This window comes from Ovis canadensis, chromosome 4, assembly GCF_042477335.2.
Source record: "Ovis canadensis isolate MfBH-ARS-UI-01 breed Bighorn chromosome 4, ARS-UI_OviCan_v2, whole genome shotgun sequence".
NCBI lineage: Eukaryota > Metazoa > Chordata > Mammalia > Artiodactyla > Bovidae > Ovis > Ovis canadensis.
Window position 1 is genome coordinate 70,046,524 of NC_091248.1, and position 19,472 is coordinate 70,065,995.

Genomic DNA, 19,472 nt, shown 5'->3' on the forward strand with positions numbered 1-19,472 from the left:
TCTTTGTGACCCCATGAATCGCAGCACGCCAGGACTCCCTGTCCATCACCAACTCCCGGAGTTTACTCAGACTCACGTCCGTCGAGTCAGTGATGCCATCCAGCCAGCTCATCCTCTGTCGTCCCCTTCTCCTCCTGCCCCTAATCCCTCCCAGCATCAAAGTCTTTTCCAATGAGTCAACTCTTCGCATGAGGTGGCCCAAGTACTGGAGTTTCAGCTTTAGCATCAGTCCTTCCAAAGAAATCCCAGGGCTGATCTCCTTCAGAATGGACTGGTTGGATCTCCTTGCAGTCCAAGGGACTCTCAAGAGTCTTCTCCAACATCACAATTCAAAAGCATCAATTCTTTGGCGCTCAGCCTTCTTCACAGTCCAACTCTCACATCCATACATGACTACTGGAAAAACTATAGCCTTGACTAAATGGACCTTAGTCGGCAAAGTAATGTCTCTGCTTTTGAATATGCTATCTAGGTTGGTCATAACTTTTCTTCCAAGGAGTAAGCGTCTTTGAGAAATGCAAATCAAAACCACAATGAGGTACTATCTCACACCGGTCAGAATGGCTGCTATCAAAAAGTCTACAAACAATAAATGCTGGAGAGGGTGCGGAGAAAAACAAACCCTCTTACACTGTTGGTGGGAATGAAAACTAGGACAGCCACTATGGAGAACAGTGTGGAGATTCCTTAAAAATCTGGAAATAGAACTGCCATATGACCCAGCAATCCCACTGCTGGGCATACACACTGAGGAAATCAGAATTGAAAGAGACATATGTACCCCAATGTTCATCGCAGAACTGTTTACAATAGCTAGGACATGGAAGCAACCTAGATGCCCATCATCAGACGAATGGACAAGAAAGCTGTGGTACATATACACAATGGAATATTACTTAGCTATTAAAAAAGAATGTGTTTGAATCAATTCTAATGAGGTGGATGAAACTGGAGCCTATTATACAGAGTGAAGTAAGTCAGAAAGAAAAACACCAATAGAGTATATTAACACATATATATGGAGTTTAGAAAGATGGTAACAATGACCCTTTATGCAAGACAGCAAAAGAGACACAGATGTAAAAGACAGACTTTTGGACTCTGTGGGAGAAGGCAAGGGTGGGATGATTTGAGAGAATAGCATTGAAACATGTATATTATCATATGTGAGATAGATCACCAGTCCAGGTTTGATGTATGAGAGGGCACTCAGGGCCTGTGCACTGGGATGACCTTGAGGGATGGGATGGGGAGGGGAGTGGGAGGGGGGTTCAGGATGGGGAACATGTGTACAACCATGGCTGATTCATGTCAATGTATGGCAAAAACCACTACAATGTTGTAATTAGCCTCCAATTAAAATAAATTAATTAATTTTTTAAAAGGTGGTATGACAATAGCATAAAAGGTAAGAGTTAATATAATTCAAAGAAACATGAAACATTACTGAGAAAAAATAAAGGCCTAAATAAATTGAGCATTATGTCATGAATTGTTAAACTCAACTTTGTAAATATTTTAAGCCATCCCAAAATACTGTATGAATTTAATGAGATTCCATTCAAAATACTAGCCTGACTTTTTTTAAATCAGCATAACAATTCAAAATTTGATGGAAAAGCAAATGGGTAAGAATAACCAGACAATTTTAAATAATACATAGAACAAAATTGGACTAATCTACTTATCAAACTTGCTTTAAAGCTATAGTAATTAAAGTACTGCCATATTGGTTCAAGGATATGCAAAAAGGCCAGCAGAACAGAAGAAACAGTCCTGAGACAGGCCTACATTTATACAGGCTCTTGATTTATGGAAAAGATAGCACTCCAGTACAGTGAAGAATAGGATCATCTTTTCAGAAAATGGTACTAGATTAATTATATATCTGAACCAGAAAAGTAAAATGATCCATGTTATACACCACTTATAAAAAAAATCACTTCCAAGTGGATCATAGATTTAAATGTGAAAGTTAATGCAGCCTCTAGAAAATAAAAATTTTAGTGTAAGGAAAGATTTTGTAAATAGGACAAAATGATAAATGGGACTACATTAAATTAAGAACTTCTGTTATGAAAAGTCACCATTAAAAGAATGAAAAGTCAAGGAGAATATATTTGCAATATATTCAAAATTTATCTGAAAATGGACTTGTATCCAGATCATATATATTAACAGAATTTCAACAAATCAATAACTTAAAAAAAAAAAACAACCCACAGTTTAAAAGAGTCAAAGCACTTTAAAAGGGACTTTCCTGGTAGCTCAGATCGTAAAGAATCTTCCTGTAGTACAGGAGGCCCAGGTTCAATCTCTGGATCAGGAAGATCCTCAGGAGAAGGGAATGGCTACCCACTCCAGTATTCTTGCCTAAAGAATTCCATGGACAGAGGAGCCTGGCGAGCTACCGTCCATGGGGTTGCAAAGAGTTGGATACAACTGAGTGACTAACACTTTCAGACTAAAAAGGGTAAACAAATGGCCAATTTGAAAAGGAGTTCAATATTGCTACTGCCGCTGCTGCTGCTAAGTTGCTTCTGTCATGTCCGACTCTGTGCGACCCCATTGACGGCCTCCCACCAGGCTCCCCCGTCCCTGGGATTCTCCAGGCAAGAACGTTGGAGTGGGTTGCCATTTCCTTCTCCAATGCATGAAAGTGAAAAGTGAAAGTGAAGTCGCTCAGTTGTGTCCGACTCTTAGCGACCTCATGGACTGCAGCCTACCAGGCTCCTCCGTCCATGGGATTTTCCAGGCAAAAGTACTGGAGTGGGGTGCCATTGCCTTCTCCAACAACTACCCATACACCATGCTAAAATGAAAAGACTGGCAACACCAAATATTGGAAAGGATGTGAAACAACTGATACCATTGAACACTTTTTATATGTAAGAGTATAAATTGAAATAATCACTTTTGGTAGACTGCTTGGCAATGTCTAGTAAACGGAACATATGCTTCCTTATGTTATAGTAATTCTGCTGCTGCTGTTGCTGTCGCTTCAGTTTTGTCCGACTCTGTGCGACCCCATAGATGGCAGCCCACTAGGCTCCCTCGTCCCTGGGATTCTCCAGGCAAGAACACTGGAGTGGGTTGCCATTTCCTTCTCCAATGCATGAAAGTGAAAAGTGAAAGTGAAATTGCTCAGTCGTGTCCTACCCTCAGTGACCCCATGGACTGCAGCCTACCAGACTGCAGCCTATCAGGCTCCTCCGTCCATGAGATTTTCCAGGCAAGAGTACTGGAGCTGGGTGCCATTGCCTTCTCCATATAGTAATTCTATTCCAACAGAAATGCATACATATATGCAGCCAAAAACGTATATAAAAATTTTTATAGCATTTTTGCAGTATCATTGGTATCATGCTGACAGCTATTAGTATTAGCTAAAAACTGGAAACATCACAAATACTTCCTCAATATTAAAGTAGATAAATAAAAATACATATCCAGACATTGTAAAACTTTACAACAGTGAAAATAAAGTCTACTGCCACATATAAAAACATTGATAAGCCATACAAATAATATTGAGTAAAAGATGCCAAATACAAAAATTATTTTATTTACTCTATTTTTACAAAATTTAAAACCATAACTTAGTCAAAATTCATCAATGAGAAAAAAAAAACTGGTTACATTTGAGAGAGGTAGTGACTGGAAGAGTATACAAGGGTCTCTGGAGTGCTATAAATATTATTTTTCAGAAATACTCTATTTTTGATCTGAATAGTGAATACACAGCTGTGTTCACCCTGTAAAATCTTTATAAAATTTCACTGAGCAAGTGCCTTAAGACAAGTTTATTTTTCTCTATGTATATTTCAATTAAAAGTTGAAGAAAAATTATAGCACCAAAAATGCTAAATAAAAATACATGAAAGATAGTAACAGAAGACTTACAGTTATACTGATATAATGTGCTTGTGTTATTCCAAATGAGGACAGAAAGACTAAAATGTTAAGTATGCATAATAAAATTTAAGGGTAATAGTGACAAAAGAATACAAATAGAATGTAAAACTTACAAGCTAAGACTGCAAAAATAGGAAAAGAAGGAAAACTCTATGTGTACGATAAAAGAAGATAATAGTACAGCAACTATAAGTGAAAAAGCGACAAGAGCTTGGGCAAGATCAGCTCAGTTCAGTCGCTCAGTCATGTCTGACTCTTTGCGACTCCAAGAATTGCAGCATGTCAGGCCTCCCTGTCCATCACCAACTCCTGGAGTTTACTCCGGGCAAGATAGAGGCCCTCAAAGCTACAATCTCAATGAAATGATGAACTTAGAAAAATATCTACCTACAGGTAAAAGTAATAGGAAAACTTTTCAGTCTCCTCCGGGGCTTTGGATTCTGGGATGCTGATGCAGCAGGCACGGAAGTCACCTTTGATAATTTTGGCAATAGTTTCACCTTTGTGTGTGCACTCAGTCACTTCAGTCATGTCGGACGCCTTGCAACACTATGGACTACAGTCCTCCAGGCTCCTCTTGTCCATGGGATTCTCAGAGCAAGAATACGGAAGTGGATTACCATGCCTTCTTCCAGGGTATCTTCCAGACCCAAGAAGTGAACCCACGTTTTCTGTATTGCAGGAAGATTTTTTACCCACTGAGCCACCTGGAAAGCTCCAATTTCACTCTTAGTTAGTGGTAATTAATTTAAAGGATCTCATACTGGGGGTCTTCCAGGTTACCCAGCTGAAACTAATTCAAATCCTTTCTATAGGTATGATCTCAAGCTAGGTCACTGAAATGGGCCTAACTGAACATGCACTTACATTCCAAAATGACCAAACATGAGAAAATAAGGCACTATGAGGAAGAGAAAGCAAAGAAAACACACTATGAAATTTAAAAAAATTCAGATATTGGAATTATAAGAGACAAAAATTTTAAATGTAGTTAAAAATGATTAAAATAAGTAAAAGATGAATTTGAAAACATGAGTAAGAGACAAGAGACTTTTTTTGGTCTGGCAGGTTTTTTAAAAAAATAGATGGAATTTCTAGAAAAGCCATAATTGCCAATATCAAACACTCAATGGACAATTTAAACAGCATAATAAAAACAACTGAAAAGAGAATTAGTAAATGAAATAATTAGACACAGGACATTCAAAAGGTGGAAGAAATAGGCATTTAAATAAAACTGAAGAATATAAAAAGAAGGCCAATATACGGGGTTTTTTTTGCCAATATATGTTTAATCATAGTTTCAGAATAGAAGAAAAAATTGGAAATCATCATTCTGTTGGGATTTTATGCTGCTTAAATAAATATAATAGTTTTGAGAAAAGCTAGAACCCAGGGAAAGCGTTAGTCACTCAGTCATTTCCAACTCTTTGTGACCCCATGGACTATAGCCTACCAGGCTCCTCTGTCCATGGAATTCTCCAAGCAAGAATATTGGAATGGGTAGATATTTCCCTTTCCAGGGGATCTTCCTGGTCCAGGGAATGAATCCAGGTCTCCTTCACTGCAGACAGATTCTTTACCATCTGAAACACCAGGGAAGCCTAGAACTTAGAGAATGCCCACCAAAATATCTGTACAAGCCTTCTATGGTTCCATAGAAAGATGATAGAAGACATAAGACTTCCAGACCACAGAAAAAGACTTGACTGCAGCAAAATAATACAAGGATTATCAGTCTAGTTGCAAAGATTCAGCAAGGAGCAGCAAGCAGAGATAGAGTAAACCCACACGTATATGAGGATGTACTACATAGGAGAGGGCTTCCCTGATAGCTCAGTTGGTAAAGAATCCACCTGCAATGCAGGAGACCCTGGTTCAATTCCTGGGTGGGAAGATCCACTGGAGAAGGGATAGGCTACCCACTCCAGTATTCTTGGGCTTCCCTTGTGGCTCAGCTGGTAAAGAATCTGCCTGCAATGCAAGAGACCTCGGTTTGATCCCTGGGTTGGGAAGATCCCCTGGAGAAGAGAAAGGCTACTCACCCAAGTATTCTGGCCTGGAGAATTCCATGGCCTATATAATCCATGGGGTCGCAAAAAGTCAGACATGGCTGAGCAACTTGCATTTTCACTTCACTTTCACTGTAGGAGGAAGCCTGAACTTAGAGAATCCATTGCTTTTATGACAAGCAGTAAGCACAACTTATTTGTCCAGAGGCCTGCCTCATGTAGAACAAAAACCTCACTTTTCAAGACTGTCTTCAGCATACATTAATATATATGTGTGGAATCTAGAAATATGGTATGGATGAACCTATCTGCAGGGCAGGAATAGAGATGCAGACATAGAGAATGGACACTGGACATGAGGTGCAGAAGGGAGGATGGAATGAATTGGGAGATTGGGATTGACATATATACACCACCATGTGTAAAACAGATAACTAGTGGGAACTTGCTCTATAGCTAAGGGAGCTTGGCTCGGTGCTCCGTAGTGGCTAGATGGGTGGATAGGGGTTGAGGGTGGGTGAGAGGTCCAAGAGGGAGGAGATATATGTATACTGATGCAATTAAAAAACAATTCTGAGAAGCGGATCAATCAAGAACTTTCAGTTTTGGCCTAGCAAGACTTAGCAAGACATGGAGATGCACAAGAGGTTCAAAGCAGACAGAGCCTCAACATCTCATCCCAACATAAAAATAATTTACTAGAAATAAAGAAAAGACATTATTCCTCCAATGCAGCAGTCATAATGAATTTAGGAATTCCTGATTTCTTTTTTTTACCGCTGCAAATTCCTAAGTTTTTTTGTCTGATCATCAACTCATTTTAAAGTGTTTTATGTCTGTTCAATCACATTTAAAATTTACATTTAACACTAATTTTAAATTTTCAGAAAAATTACTTATAATCTAGCTTTAGGAATAAGGCAACAAACAAGATAATTTCAAATTAAGCTAAGTGATGGCAGGAACTAAACAGAACAACATGAGAATATGATTGGGACTAGAATAAGCACTTAGATAGGGAAGTCTGGAAATAACCTTTCTGAGAAGGAAACTTTCATGAAATGTCCTAAAGGACAAAAAAAAGAATCAGCCATTGTAAAAAATAAAAACAAAGTTCAAAAACAATAATTGAGGAAATAGTTTTTTGCAAGGCTACAACAACAAAACTCAAAAGCTGGAAAGACTTTACACGTCTGAGAAACAGAAACAAGGAAGAAATTACATTAACAAGGCTAATCCACAACTTTGGAGTATAGTGAGCAAAAGAAAGTCACAATACGGTAAGGAGAGGTGGACAGGGCCAGATGGCATGGAGCGTTGGAACTCATGGCAACATGTGATTCCATTCTAAGTATAATGAAGAGAGTTTTGAGCAGGGACATTAGATGATGACCTACATTTTAAATGATCCTTGTACTGAGAACAAATTAAAGACAGGAGTAAAAGCAAAGAGACCAGTTACAAGGCTACTGAAGCAGTTCAGGCAAAAGACAATGGTTGCTTTTTGACAATAGCAGCAGTGAAAAGAAAAAAAGTGAAGACATTTCATATATTTTGAAGATAAGATTAATGCGATTTTATGGAAGAGAAAGAGCTAAATCAAAGATGAAACAGTTTGGGGGATAGATGGTTATTGAACTGGGAAGACAATGAAAGGAGCAGGTTTGGGTGTGAGAGATTAGCAGCTCAGTTTTTAGACATTTTAAGTTTGAGATGCAGAGGAGAAGTCCAAATGGAAATATCAAAGATGTTGCTGAATAAATGATCCTGAAGCTCTAAACAAATACCTGGATTATAAAGATACTTCAGAAGCTCTTGGCACAAAGACAATATTTAAAGTAATGGTGATTAATGTGATCAGAAAGGACATGGTACTCAAGAGGAACCAATATGCCTGCCTTCCAGCATCTGAAGGTCAAGCACCGAGGAGCACCAGCAAAGAACATGGTGAGTCACTACAAGAAGCAAAAGGAAAACCACAAGTGGTGATGTCCTTAAAACTAAGAAAAGAATGAAGAGAATCCTGTTGTATCTGATGGTACTGAGAAGTTTCTATTGAATTCCAACAAACTGGATATCACTGAGACTCTGAACATAATCAGGAGTGGAGTGGTGAGGCCAGAAGCTGCAGCGTAATTATTTAAAAAGTAGCTAGCCACAGGAAAAGAGTAACACCTCTGATCTCTATCGGCAGTGAATCTTCATGTTTAGACAATGCTCCATATCTCTTTCAAAATTTCTGGTACTACCACCGCTATGGCAAACTTCTTAATTTCGAAGTGATTCTTTCTGTAAGAAGTCTAATTCTTCCTTTGGCAGTGCTTGTGTGCTAAGTTACTTCAGTATGTCCAACTATTTGCTACCCTGTGGACTGTAGCCCGCCAGGCTCTTCTGTCCATAGAATTCTCCAAGCAAGAAAACTGAAACTTATAACTGCAAATTAAAAGAGATGTCAATGGAGTACACTTAAATTCAATTTCATTTTTATAAGACAGTGTATTCTAAAATATTAATAGAAATGTTATTTCTTACTGTAAGAAAAAAGATGGAGTAAATTATTCTGAAATCTAGCCAATCTGAAATTCATAATCACTTCATTTGTATGCGATTAAAGCAAATATTTTGGTAGGTTTAAAAAAGTCATTATTACTTTTAGGAAAGAAAAATAAACTAATGCTGAGATTAAGAGCAGAAGAGAAACTGAATCATCCAATCAATATCTAGGGTTATTTATGTAAATATATTCCAAAGTTATCAAGATCATGCAAACCAAACACCAAAAGAAAAAAAAAATATATATATATATATATATCAGTCTAGCAAAATTAGAATATCATACACTGCTTTACCAGGATTTACTAATAATTTAGAAGTTTGACAGTATTTCTTAGTCTTGCTGATGGGGCAATAATGGGGTGACTGGAGGCAGTGGTTTTCTTCCCTGTGTCTCCTGTAACCAGCAGATTCCTTATTCTGCCACTTTATCTTGTGTAAATCTGAACTCCTTACTTAATCTTTTGAGTCTCACTTTTCTCATTTAAAATAAAGATTTATTTATTTATACAACAGACATTTGTTGAACCCCTACAATTTACCAAAATTAGTATCTAAATCATAATATCCATATCATAGTCTGAGAATAAAAATTCCTGACAGAGTTAGTACTCAGGCATCATATTAAATATCAAATTGATATTTTTATGTGGACAAAAAACTGATATTTTTTCCTATATCAGGGTCTTTACACAAGCTGTTTACTCTGCCTTGAATACTCTTCATCTCCTTATGCCCCAATTTCACTTGACTAACTTATATGAATCCTTCTGATACCAGTCTTCCCTGCTCCTCTCACACTACATGAGGTCCCTAAGTTATAAAATATTCTAGTACCCTGTGCTTTTTCATCATACCATTTAACACAATTATAATTATTTGAGGAATTATTTACTTATTGTTTGCCTCCTCATTATTTTATTTACTTTGGTTAGGACATTATCTTGAGTAAGTGAATGAGCTGGAATTTCATTAGAGAAAAGGATGAAGGGGACTAATTCAAAGATGATTTCAAGCTTTCTAGATTGAACAATGTTGTCATTAATAAAAGAAAATAAGAGATAAGGGGGAAAAGATCATGAGCTTTTGTTTTGAACCTGCTGGAACAAAAGGGCCCGAAGAGAACATGGTCGGGGGCGGGGGCAGAAACTCAAGAGACAGCTGAAAATATGATAAGAGATGAGAACTGAAGGTTTTATGGGGTATTTTAGCCTGGGAGATCATGAAGGAAGGCTAAAAGCAGTATGTTGAAGAAAACAATGACGCACATGTCAAGGGTTGTGTAATGGTTAATTTGATGGGTCAGCTTGGCTAGGCCATGATACTCAGCTACTTAGGCAAACGACAGTCTAGATATTTCTGTGAAAGTGTCTTTTCTTTTTAGATGAGAGTAACATTTAAATCAGAGTGCCTCCTATAATGTGGGTGGGCCTCATTCAATCAATTGAAGGCCTTAATAGGAACAAAACCCCTTGTACTCCCCAAAAGAAGGACTTCTGCCAGCAGACTGCTTTCGCATTCAAACTGCAACAATTCCATTCTCCAGCATGCCAGCTCACCCAAAGATTTGGGATTCGCCAGTCTCCACAACTGTATAAGCCTATTCCTTGTTTAAAAAAAAAAAAAAACTCTTTCTCTATCTAGATAAAAGGATAGATGGATGGATGGATGGATGGATGGATGGACGGACAGGCAGACAGACAGATATATATAGAGAGAGAGATAAACATTCTAATCGTTTCTGCTTCTCTGGCGAACACTAATGAATACAGGTGATTTTGAAAAGAGTAAAAGGGATAACTGATTTAAAATCAAATCACAAAAGAGGCAGAAAGTAAAATTCAAACGAATGACAATCAGTCCAGAATCTGTGGTTGTGAATTTTGAATTACTGATGATCTATGCCTGTGGCAACATTAGTATATAGGGGTTTCTGTGACAGATCTTTCATGAAAATAGAAAATAAAGTAAAAGAAAGGGTAAATTTAGGTGCTAGTTTGACTGATGAAATATTTACTCATAACTCTGTAAGCCTTAGGCAAAAGCAAGCAAGAAACTCTAGACCAAAATATTGAGGACTTTGTAACAGAATTTGTAATGTGAAGTAAACTAGACAGTGAAGCCAGTGACGGAGACAACTTCAGTTCCATTCAGCCATAAGCACATGGGAACTGCTGAGTCTGAAGTCCTTTTTCTGCCTGGTGTCCTAGATTTCAAAACAAAGAACGAGTGGCACAAATGTGGCAGAACATTGTAAGACTCGAATGGATGTTGCTAACCATCTACTCCAAATACTTTGTGCTCCTATAAAGTAAGTTCATTTTCCCAAGATGTTAGGTGACTAACCCAAAGTCATACAGGTACAATTTTTAGAAATAAAAAAAATAAATAAGATACTAGCAGATCTTTTACAAAACAGTCTTATATTGCCAAAGATGAATTTAGGTAAATCCCATACAATTGGAAGAATTCAATGAACATATAGTATTGGATGTAGAGCCCCAATGCTCACTATCATCCAGTAATATTCTAAATTTTTGTTGCCTTAATAATATGTAGATATATGACAAATAAAAGAATGAATATCATTTTCTAATTCACAAAAGACTTGCAATACTCTTATTTTACTTACATCATGCTCAGGTGAAACGTAATGGTTCTCTAAGGTCATTAAGTTCGGAAGACTTCAACTGGAAGCCAGGTTTTCTGACTTTTATCAGCACCCTTTTTGACACATTCCTATTTAGACCTAAAGTCATATAATTAATCTGTATGACAGGATAAGACCTCAGGCTTGAGCAATGTGGACAAGTGGTTTAATTTCCTGGCTGACTTGATAAAACAGGACAGTTAAACAAAAAATAAAGCCTCTAACCTGTTTTATTATTTGGGTTTTGGAGTCTTCAACATCACCAAACTATTAAGTAAAAGCAGCCAAGCTTTTGTATTCCTGATTTATAAGAAACTAAGACATAATTTTTTCTCAGAAGAAGTGCAATGAGTAAATGCAGAAGTAAATCTGTATAAATGAAGCATATGTTTTTATAGCATTCAAAATCTTATTTCAGATTATGAGAATATGAATCCATTCTTAAATTTTTTATTTAAAAAAAACAAGTTATTCCCTTGTTTCCTAATGAAGCAATAAATCCTTCAGGACAAGGCATATCCACAGAATATGACACTTTGCCTTCAGATTCACATGGCATTGTGATAAATCCATCAGTATGTGCAGTGATGACAGAAGTGATAAAGAGATCATCATGGTTTTTACTGCCTATATTTTATTGTTTGTTACAGCCATCTTCTATTTCTGGAAAACATTCCCAGCTGCCTGCAGCAGAACTAGGAGTCAGAGTTGGAAAATATGTTGTTTTTCTCAGAGTTTACAACCTATCTTGCCTACCACTAATTATGCAGTAGAGATAGGCAGAAATAATACTAGAAAACATGTCTTGAACACTGGTTTCATTATAATAACCTTATTTCTGATCTTTCTTATTTCAGGGTTTCCGAAGACTCATTAAAAATGTCTTTTCTGCAGTGTTTTATAACCTTTTGACATTTTCTTCTTATACCAGTCATGTCAATTTTTTTTCCTTAAGCCTATAAATAGGAAGGTTGAGAAGGAAGAAATGGACACATTAACCCCTGTACATTTGGAACCTGACAATCAGATTTGAGGTAGGGCGATTATATCATTACTTTGGTTTTTATTTTATTTTAAGGGTATATTATAAGATGACTAAAGCATGCCATGTAAATTCTGTTATCATCTTAATCATCAGTGAAATACACATGCATTTCATATATAATATATTTACAACTGATACAACAGTAACAGGGAACTGTGTTCTTTTGCATGACTTTTTTTCTGAGGACAACACTAGCTGCTTTTAAAATAGTGAAGCATTTTCATAGTTGTTAGTATGATCTACAATTATATTTTTCCAGGGAAGAGAAGACAAACCATAAATAACACAAAATCCTAGACCTTTTGATCACTTTTATGAGTCTAGCTTAACCCTGAAAGTTAAAGTAGCTCAGTTGTGTCTGACTCTTTGTGACCCCATGGAGTATACAATCCATGAAATTCTCCAGGCCAGAATACTGGAGTGGGTAGCCTTTTCCTTCTCCAGGGGATCTTTCCAACCCAGGGATCGAACCCAGGTCTCCCACATTGCAGGCGGATTTTTTACCAGTTGAGCCACCAGGGAAGCCCAGTTTAACCCTAGTTTATTATTATTGTTGCTTTATATTTCTATGTTTCAGTTATTTTTCCCTCTATAAAATGATAAAATGCATTATAATTATTTGCTTTCTGTATTACTTGAATTTAGTTATAAATTTACTGTATTCTCATTATATGAGATAATTTTTAATAAATAACCTATAATGAATAACAATAACCTATAAGGTTAATGTTAATCAATAGTTAACACATCCAATCATTCATCCTTTACCACAACTATTATGCTGATTAAAATTTTCTTTCTTTTAATAACCCTTCCCCACCATTTCTTACAGGTCATATCTGATCAGACAAATGCATGGAAGAGAAATAATGAAGCAAAATACTTCACACACAGAGTTAATCAGCCCTAATTAAAAAGTGACTATCATACAGAAATATACTAATTGAAAATTCATATTTATTATTAGAATAACCTCTTTCTGAGTATCACATTCTCCTCAAAGATCATCATTTTTATTCATATAAGAACAGTACATTTTTTATAACTTATAAATAGTCCTTAAGAAATGTATTATAATGTGAAAGAAGATATTTCTTATAAATAGAGACAGTTTGACATTTACAATTAACTGAATCACACGTCAAAAAAGCGAAGCTAAGGTAGGGAGGTTTACTGAGTCTACAAACCATTCAAACTGATGCCTTGACTGAAGAAATAGGCATAACTTATGTTATCAAAGCTACATCAAACATCACTATTGCAATGAAAGAAAAAAAGACATTTCAATTAGAAATAGTGGTCTATGGTCATTTAAATGTCTCTAATACCAAAACTAACTGATAAATTAACTGTATGAAATACTCATCTAAAATTAAGATAAAAAAATTAAAACTAATAAAATATCAGACTGGGTAGCTTAAACAACAGAAATTTATTTTTCACAGCTATGAAAGCTGGAAGTCCAAGATCAAGGTGCTGGCAGCTTTGGTTTATTGTGAGGGCCTCTCTCCTTTTCTAGCACAATGCCTTCTTGCTATGTCCTCAAATAATCTTTTCTCTGTACACATCCATCCCTGGTGTCTCTTTGTTTGTACTAATTTTTTATAAGGACATCAGTCAGATTCAATTAGGACTCACATTTATGGCCTCATTTTAACTTAATTACTTCTTTAAAGATATTCTTTCCAAATAAAGTCACATTCTGAGATGTTGGAAATTAGGACTTTAATATATGAATTTTGAGGGAACACAATTCAGCCCATAAATAGAAATATACCCAATAATAAATGTTGTATTGCTTTTCCAAAATATTACTTGAACAACTTTTGCATATAATGAACTACTTTTTCAAAGACTCCGTTTGCAAAAGCATTCTGTAATTTTTTAAGTGTAACTCTGTATGAACCCTTGCCCGGAGAATCCCAGGGATGGGGGAGCTTGGTGGGCTGCCGTCTATGGGGTCGCACAGAGTTGGACACGACTGAAGCAACTTAGCAGCAGCAGCAGCAGCTGTATGTACCCTAGAGCCAAATTGCAACATTACATAAACCCACTTTTCATCAAGTTTTTTATTTTAGTGAAAGCTATCTCTTCTTCACGTTCAGTTTTCTTGTTTTGCTAATTTCCATTAGAGAAGTATTCCCAAATCCTGAAATCTTCTCTAATAGTCAAACATTATGACTTGTCCTTTATTTTCTTAAAGATTCAGTGGAATCCATGCTGTTCAGTTAAGTTCAGTCGCTCAGTCGTGTCCGACTCTTTGTGACCCCATGAATCACAGCATGCCAGGCCTCCCTGTCCATCACCAACTCCTGGAGTTCACTCAGACTCATGGCCATCGAGTCAGTGATGCCATCCATCCAGCCATCTCATCCTCTGTCGTCCCCTTCTCCTCCTGCCCCTAATCCCTCCCAGCATCAAAGTCTTTTCCAATGAGTCAACTCTTCGCATCAGGTGGCCAAAGAACTGGAGTTTCAGCTTTAGCATCAGTCCTTCCAAAGAAATCCCAGGGCTGATCTCCTTGCAGTCCAAGGGACTCTCAAGAGTCTTCTCCAGCACCACAGTTCAAAAACATCAATTCTTCGGCACTCAGCCTTCTTCACAGTCCAACTCTCACATCCATATACGACCACTGGAAAAACCATAGCCTTGACTAGATGGACCTTAGTCAGCAAAGTAATGTCTCTGCTTTTGAATATACTATATAGGATGGTCATAACTTTTCTTCCAAGGAGTAAGCGTCTTAATTTCATGGCTGCAATCACCATCTGCAGTGATTTTGGAGCCCAGAAAAATAAAGTCTGACACTGTTTCCACTGTTTCCCCAATCTATTCTTTGCAGCCAACGATGGAGAAGCTCTATACAGTCAACAAAAACAAGACTAGGAGCTGACTGTGGCTCAGATCATGAACTCCTTATTACCAAATTCAGACTCAAATTGAAGAAAGTAGGGAAAACCGCTAGACCATTCAGGTATGACCTAAATCAAATCCCTTATGATTATACAGTGGAAGTGAGAAATAAATTTAAGGGCCTAGATCTGATAGATAGAGTGCCTGATGAACTGTGGAATCCATGCTGAGCATTCCTTAAATATTTTTCAGAATACCTTTATCTCTAACCTATAATAATGAAGTCTTTCCAATGATATGCAGACAATATTTCTTGCCACTGTGCTTCCCATATGTGATATTTTTAGTGACAATTTTTCAGATTATAATTATTTGGTCACCTTACTCATCTGGCCTTTCCAGTTTGAGCTGCTTTTTCTACTGAGTCTCATAAAATGCATAGGTTATATATCAAAATTACATTATCTGAATGAAGTGAGGATCACAGGTACAATATTAAGTTACTATATCAAAATAAGACAATTTTCACTGATAGGAAAAGTCAGATTAAATTATGCATAGCTGAAAATGCCTATGCCTTTGAACTGAATTGGACTCAAAACCACCAAAAACTGGCCTTTGTGTGTCATTTACAGTGGGTTGCTCATGTATGATATAAATGCTTAATAGTACTTACATCTACTTAAAAGACACTAGTTTTTATTCTTCTGAAACTGAGCAGGACCCTGCAGAGCCCTAAGTACAAAAGCTCCTTTAGTTCCTCCTTTCTTTTTTGTAGAAAAAGGCTTTAGTCTTCCAAGGTCTTCCCAGAGTTCCAACAAGCAGTTAACTGAATAGAAAAATGAGGGAATGTGGAAACAAAAGAAAAGTAGCCAAACAAGAAAAGCACTGAGATTTTAAACAAAAATTCAGGGAAAAAAAAAAAAAAACCCAACGAAGTCCTGGACAACTCCTCATAACAATCTGACTCACATTTGTGAGATATGCAAACACAATGACTCTCTGCAACCCAGATGTATAATAGGGACTAGGTACCAACCACAAGTACATAAACCCCAGACTGGTTGGTGCCAGAAGACTAACAATTAAGATTCCCAAAACATCACCTTGTTACCTCACTACCAACTAATCAGAGGAAAGTCATAATTCTGTAATAGTCCTCACCTCAAATGTTGCCTTTAAAAACTCTTTCCTGGGGAGTTCCCTGGTGGTTCAGTGTTTAGGACTCAGCACTTTCAATACCATGTCAGCTGTTCAGTCATGTCTGACTCTTTGCAACCCCATGGACTGTAACCCACCAGGCTCCTCTGACCATGGGGATTCTCCAGGCAAGAATACTGGGGTGGGTTGCCATTTCCTTCTCCAGGGTATCTTCTCTACCCAAGGATCAAAACCGGTTCTCCTGCATTACAGACAGATTCTTTACTCTGAGCCATAGTCCAGGTTCAATCCCTGATTGAGGAACAAAGATACTGCATGCTGCACAGCACGGCAAGAAACAAACAAAAATAAAAACCTTCCCTGAAAGCCATTGAGAAGTTCAGGTCTTCTGAACACATCTACCTGTTTTCCTTGCTTGGCACTCTGTAATAAACACTGTACTTTACCACAACCTGGTGTCAGTGGATTGGCTTTGCTGTATGGCAGGTGAGAGTACCCAAGTTCACATCAATAATAATTCTTTGCATGAAACTTAGAAAACCACATCTGTTTAACTTCAAACCATGTGACAGTGAAGTGCCTAAGTTACAGGAAAAGGTAGGAAAAAAATTAACTTCTTATATAGCTTGTTTTCTACTAGATTAAGGAGAGACCTATAGTTCAGGGCCACTGACTGACATTGTTTTGTGTTACAAGAGGGTGCTAAATTGTCACATGTGGTTTTTTTTTGCAGCTTTTGCTAGTTGGAAAAAAATTACTCCCTCCTCAAGTGTTGAATGACAAAGCCTCCTAACATCATAAAACAAAATATCTTTTACAAGTAAAATAATTCCTCTGAATGATTATTGTGCATGCATGTGAAGTCACTCAATTGTGTTTGACTCTTGCAATCCATGGACTGCCAGGCTCTTCTGTTCATGGGATTATCCAGGCAAGAATATTTGAGCAGGTTACCATTTCCTCCTCCAGGGGATTTTCCCAATCCAGGAATCAAACCCATGTCTCCTGAGTCTTCTGCATTGGCAGATAGATTCTTTACCACTGAGCCACCTCAGAATCCCCTGAGTAATTACAGAAGTGTACAAATCAAAAGGGACTTCAGAAATACTGGTTGGAGGATACAGAGCCAACAAATTCAACACATGGTAAATTTTAAACATTTCAAGTTTTAGTTCCCTTCTCTCAAGATAGTGTCACGTGGTGCTCTACCAGTTCAACAGGGACACTGGGTAAGAAATTTTCAGTAAGGGGTACAGTAGAGCAGGTAATATTGGTTTCTGAAGAAATAGTATAAAAAGATTCACGTTATAAAAATTTTGCATACAAAAGAACCCTTAGAGAATAATAAGTAGGTTATAAAAGATAGCAATAAAAGGAACATTCATAAAGTCACCATCTAACTTAAGAAATGGAATATTACAAATACAATAGAAAGTGCTCTTTGATCTCATTTTCCAGCCTCCTTATCCCAAATTGCGTCTCAATTGATCCATCCTCCTTATTAGATATCTATCTTCCTTAATAAGACCTAGTGCTGTATCTAATAAGCACTGCATTTTGAAGTAGTAGCAAATGAAAACATATTGAGATATTTACATCAGTTGTAATGTGATATGAAAACATCTCTGGTTTAAAATGTTGACAAACTCATAATTACTGCTAATACCACTGTGATTGATTATTTTCATTCATAATTGAATATTCAATTTCAGTTAGAGTAAAAAATATTTTTTTTTTCCATTTAAAGATAAATTCTGCTCTCTCGAAGATGGCCACACCGGCAGTACCGGGTGGTCCGGCTGCACCCAGTCATTTTGGCCTCCATTGTGGACAGCTACAAGCGACGCAACGAGGGAGCTGCCCGAGTTGTCGGGACCCTGCTGGGAACCGTTGACAAGCACTCAGTGGAAGTCACCAATTGCTTTTGAGTGCCACACAATGAGTCAGAAGATGAGGTGGCTGTTGACATGGAATTTGCTAAGAACATGTATGAGTTGCACAAGAAAGTCTCTCCAAACGAGCTCATCCTGGGCTGGTACGCTACAGGCCATGACATCATGGAGCACTCAGTGCTGATCCATGAGTACTACAGCCGAGAAGCCCCCAACGCCATTCACCTCACAGTGGACAGTAGCCTCCAGAATGGCCGCATGAGCATCAAGGCCTATGTCAGCACTTTAATGGGTGTTCCTGGGAGGACCATAGGGGTGATATTCACCCCTCTGACAGTGACATACACATACTACGACACTGAACGCATTGGAGTTGACCTGATCATGAAGACCTGTTTCAGCCCCAATCGCGTGATCGGCCTCTCCTGTGACTTGCAGCAAGTGGGCGGGGCTTCCGCTCGCATCCAGGAAGCCCTCCTCAGAGCGTTGCAGTATGCGGAGGACGTGCTGTCTGGAAAGGTGTCAGCCGACAATCCCGTGGGCCGCTTCTTAACGAGTCTGGTTAACCAAGTACCCAAAATAGTTCCCGAGGACTTCGAGACCATGCTCAACAGCAACATCAACAACCTGTTGATGGTGACCTATCTGGCCAACCTCACACAGTCACAAATTGCCCTCAATGAGAAGCTTGTGAACCTGTGAAGGGGCCGCGGGCAGCCCTCCTGCCACGCTGGGCCCCAGGCAGGCCCGGGACCCAGAATGGAGTGAAGGAGAAATGGTGTCTTTGTGGTCTGAGTCACACTGAGTCAATCAACTGCTTGTGACTCTAAATAAACATAGACTACCTTTCGTAAGTGAAAAAAATAAATAAATAAAGATAAATTCTGTCTCCAGATATCAGGTTAAGAAAATGTGCTCTAAATAGAGCAGAACTAGCAAAATCCCAGTTGATAAAAGAATCTAGCCCAGAGATTTGTCTTCTTTGTATATCAGAATTTACTAGATGCTGAAACGGAATACATGTTTAATATCTCTATGCAGGTTCTTCATACTCTACTAATAGACCTATCACTCTCTATTACACAGGACGCCTTTTCTTAAGAAGCCCCCCGACATATTTGAGTGTGAGATTACTACTCTGGAAGAATGACAGGGAAACCTGGGGTAATGCTGCCTGGTAATAGCAGGGGGCACAACTTAACAAAAGTGACTAAATATATACATGTTGATCTTAAGAGTAGAAGGCTGAGCAGCAGTTCAGAAAATTATTGATGGAACAGACAACTGATATTCTCTATGTTAATTCTTTCTTAGAAATAAATTTAAAATGAAAAAATTTAAGTGTTTTAACTTAAAATGCAAAATAAAACTTAAGATATTGAAAAATGTAA

General features: G+C 37.7%; 1 pseudogene; it reads left to right on the forward strand.

The window, feature by feature from the left end:
* Window positions 1-7,817: 7,817 nt before the first annotated feature.
* On the forward strand, window positions 7,818-18,831 carry LOC138439040 (eukaryotic translation initiation factor 3 subunit F pseudogene; annotated as a pseudogene).
* The last annotated feature ends 641 nt before the right edge of the window (window positions 18,832-19,472 follow it).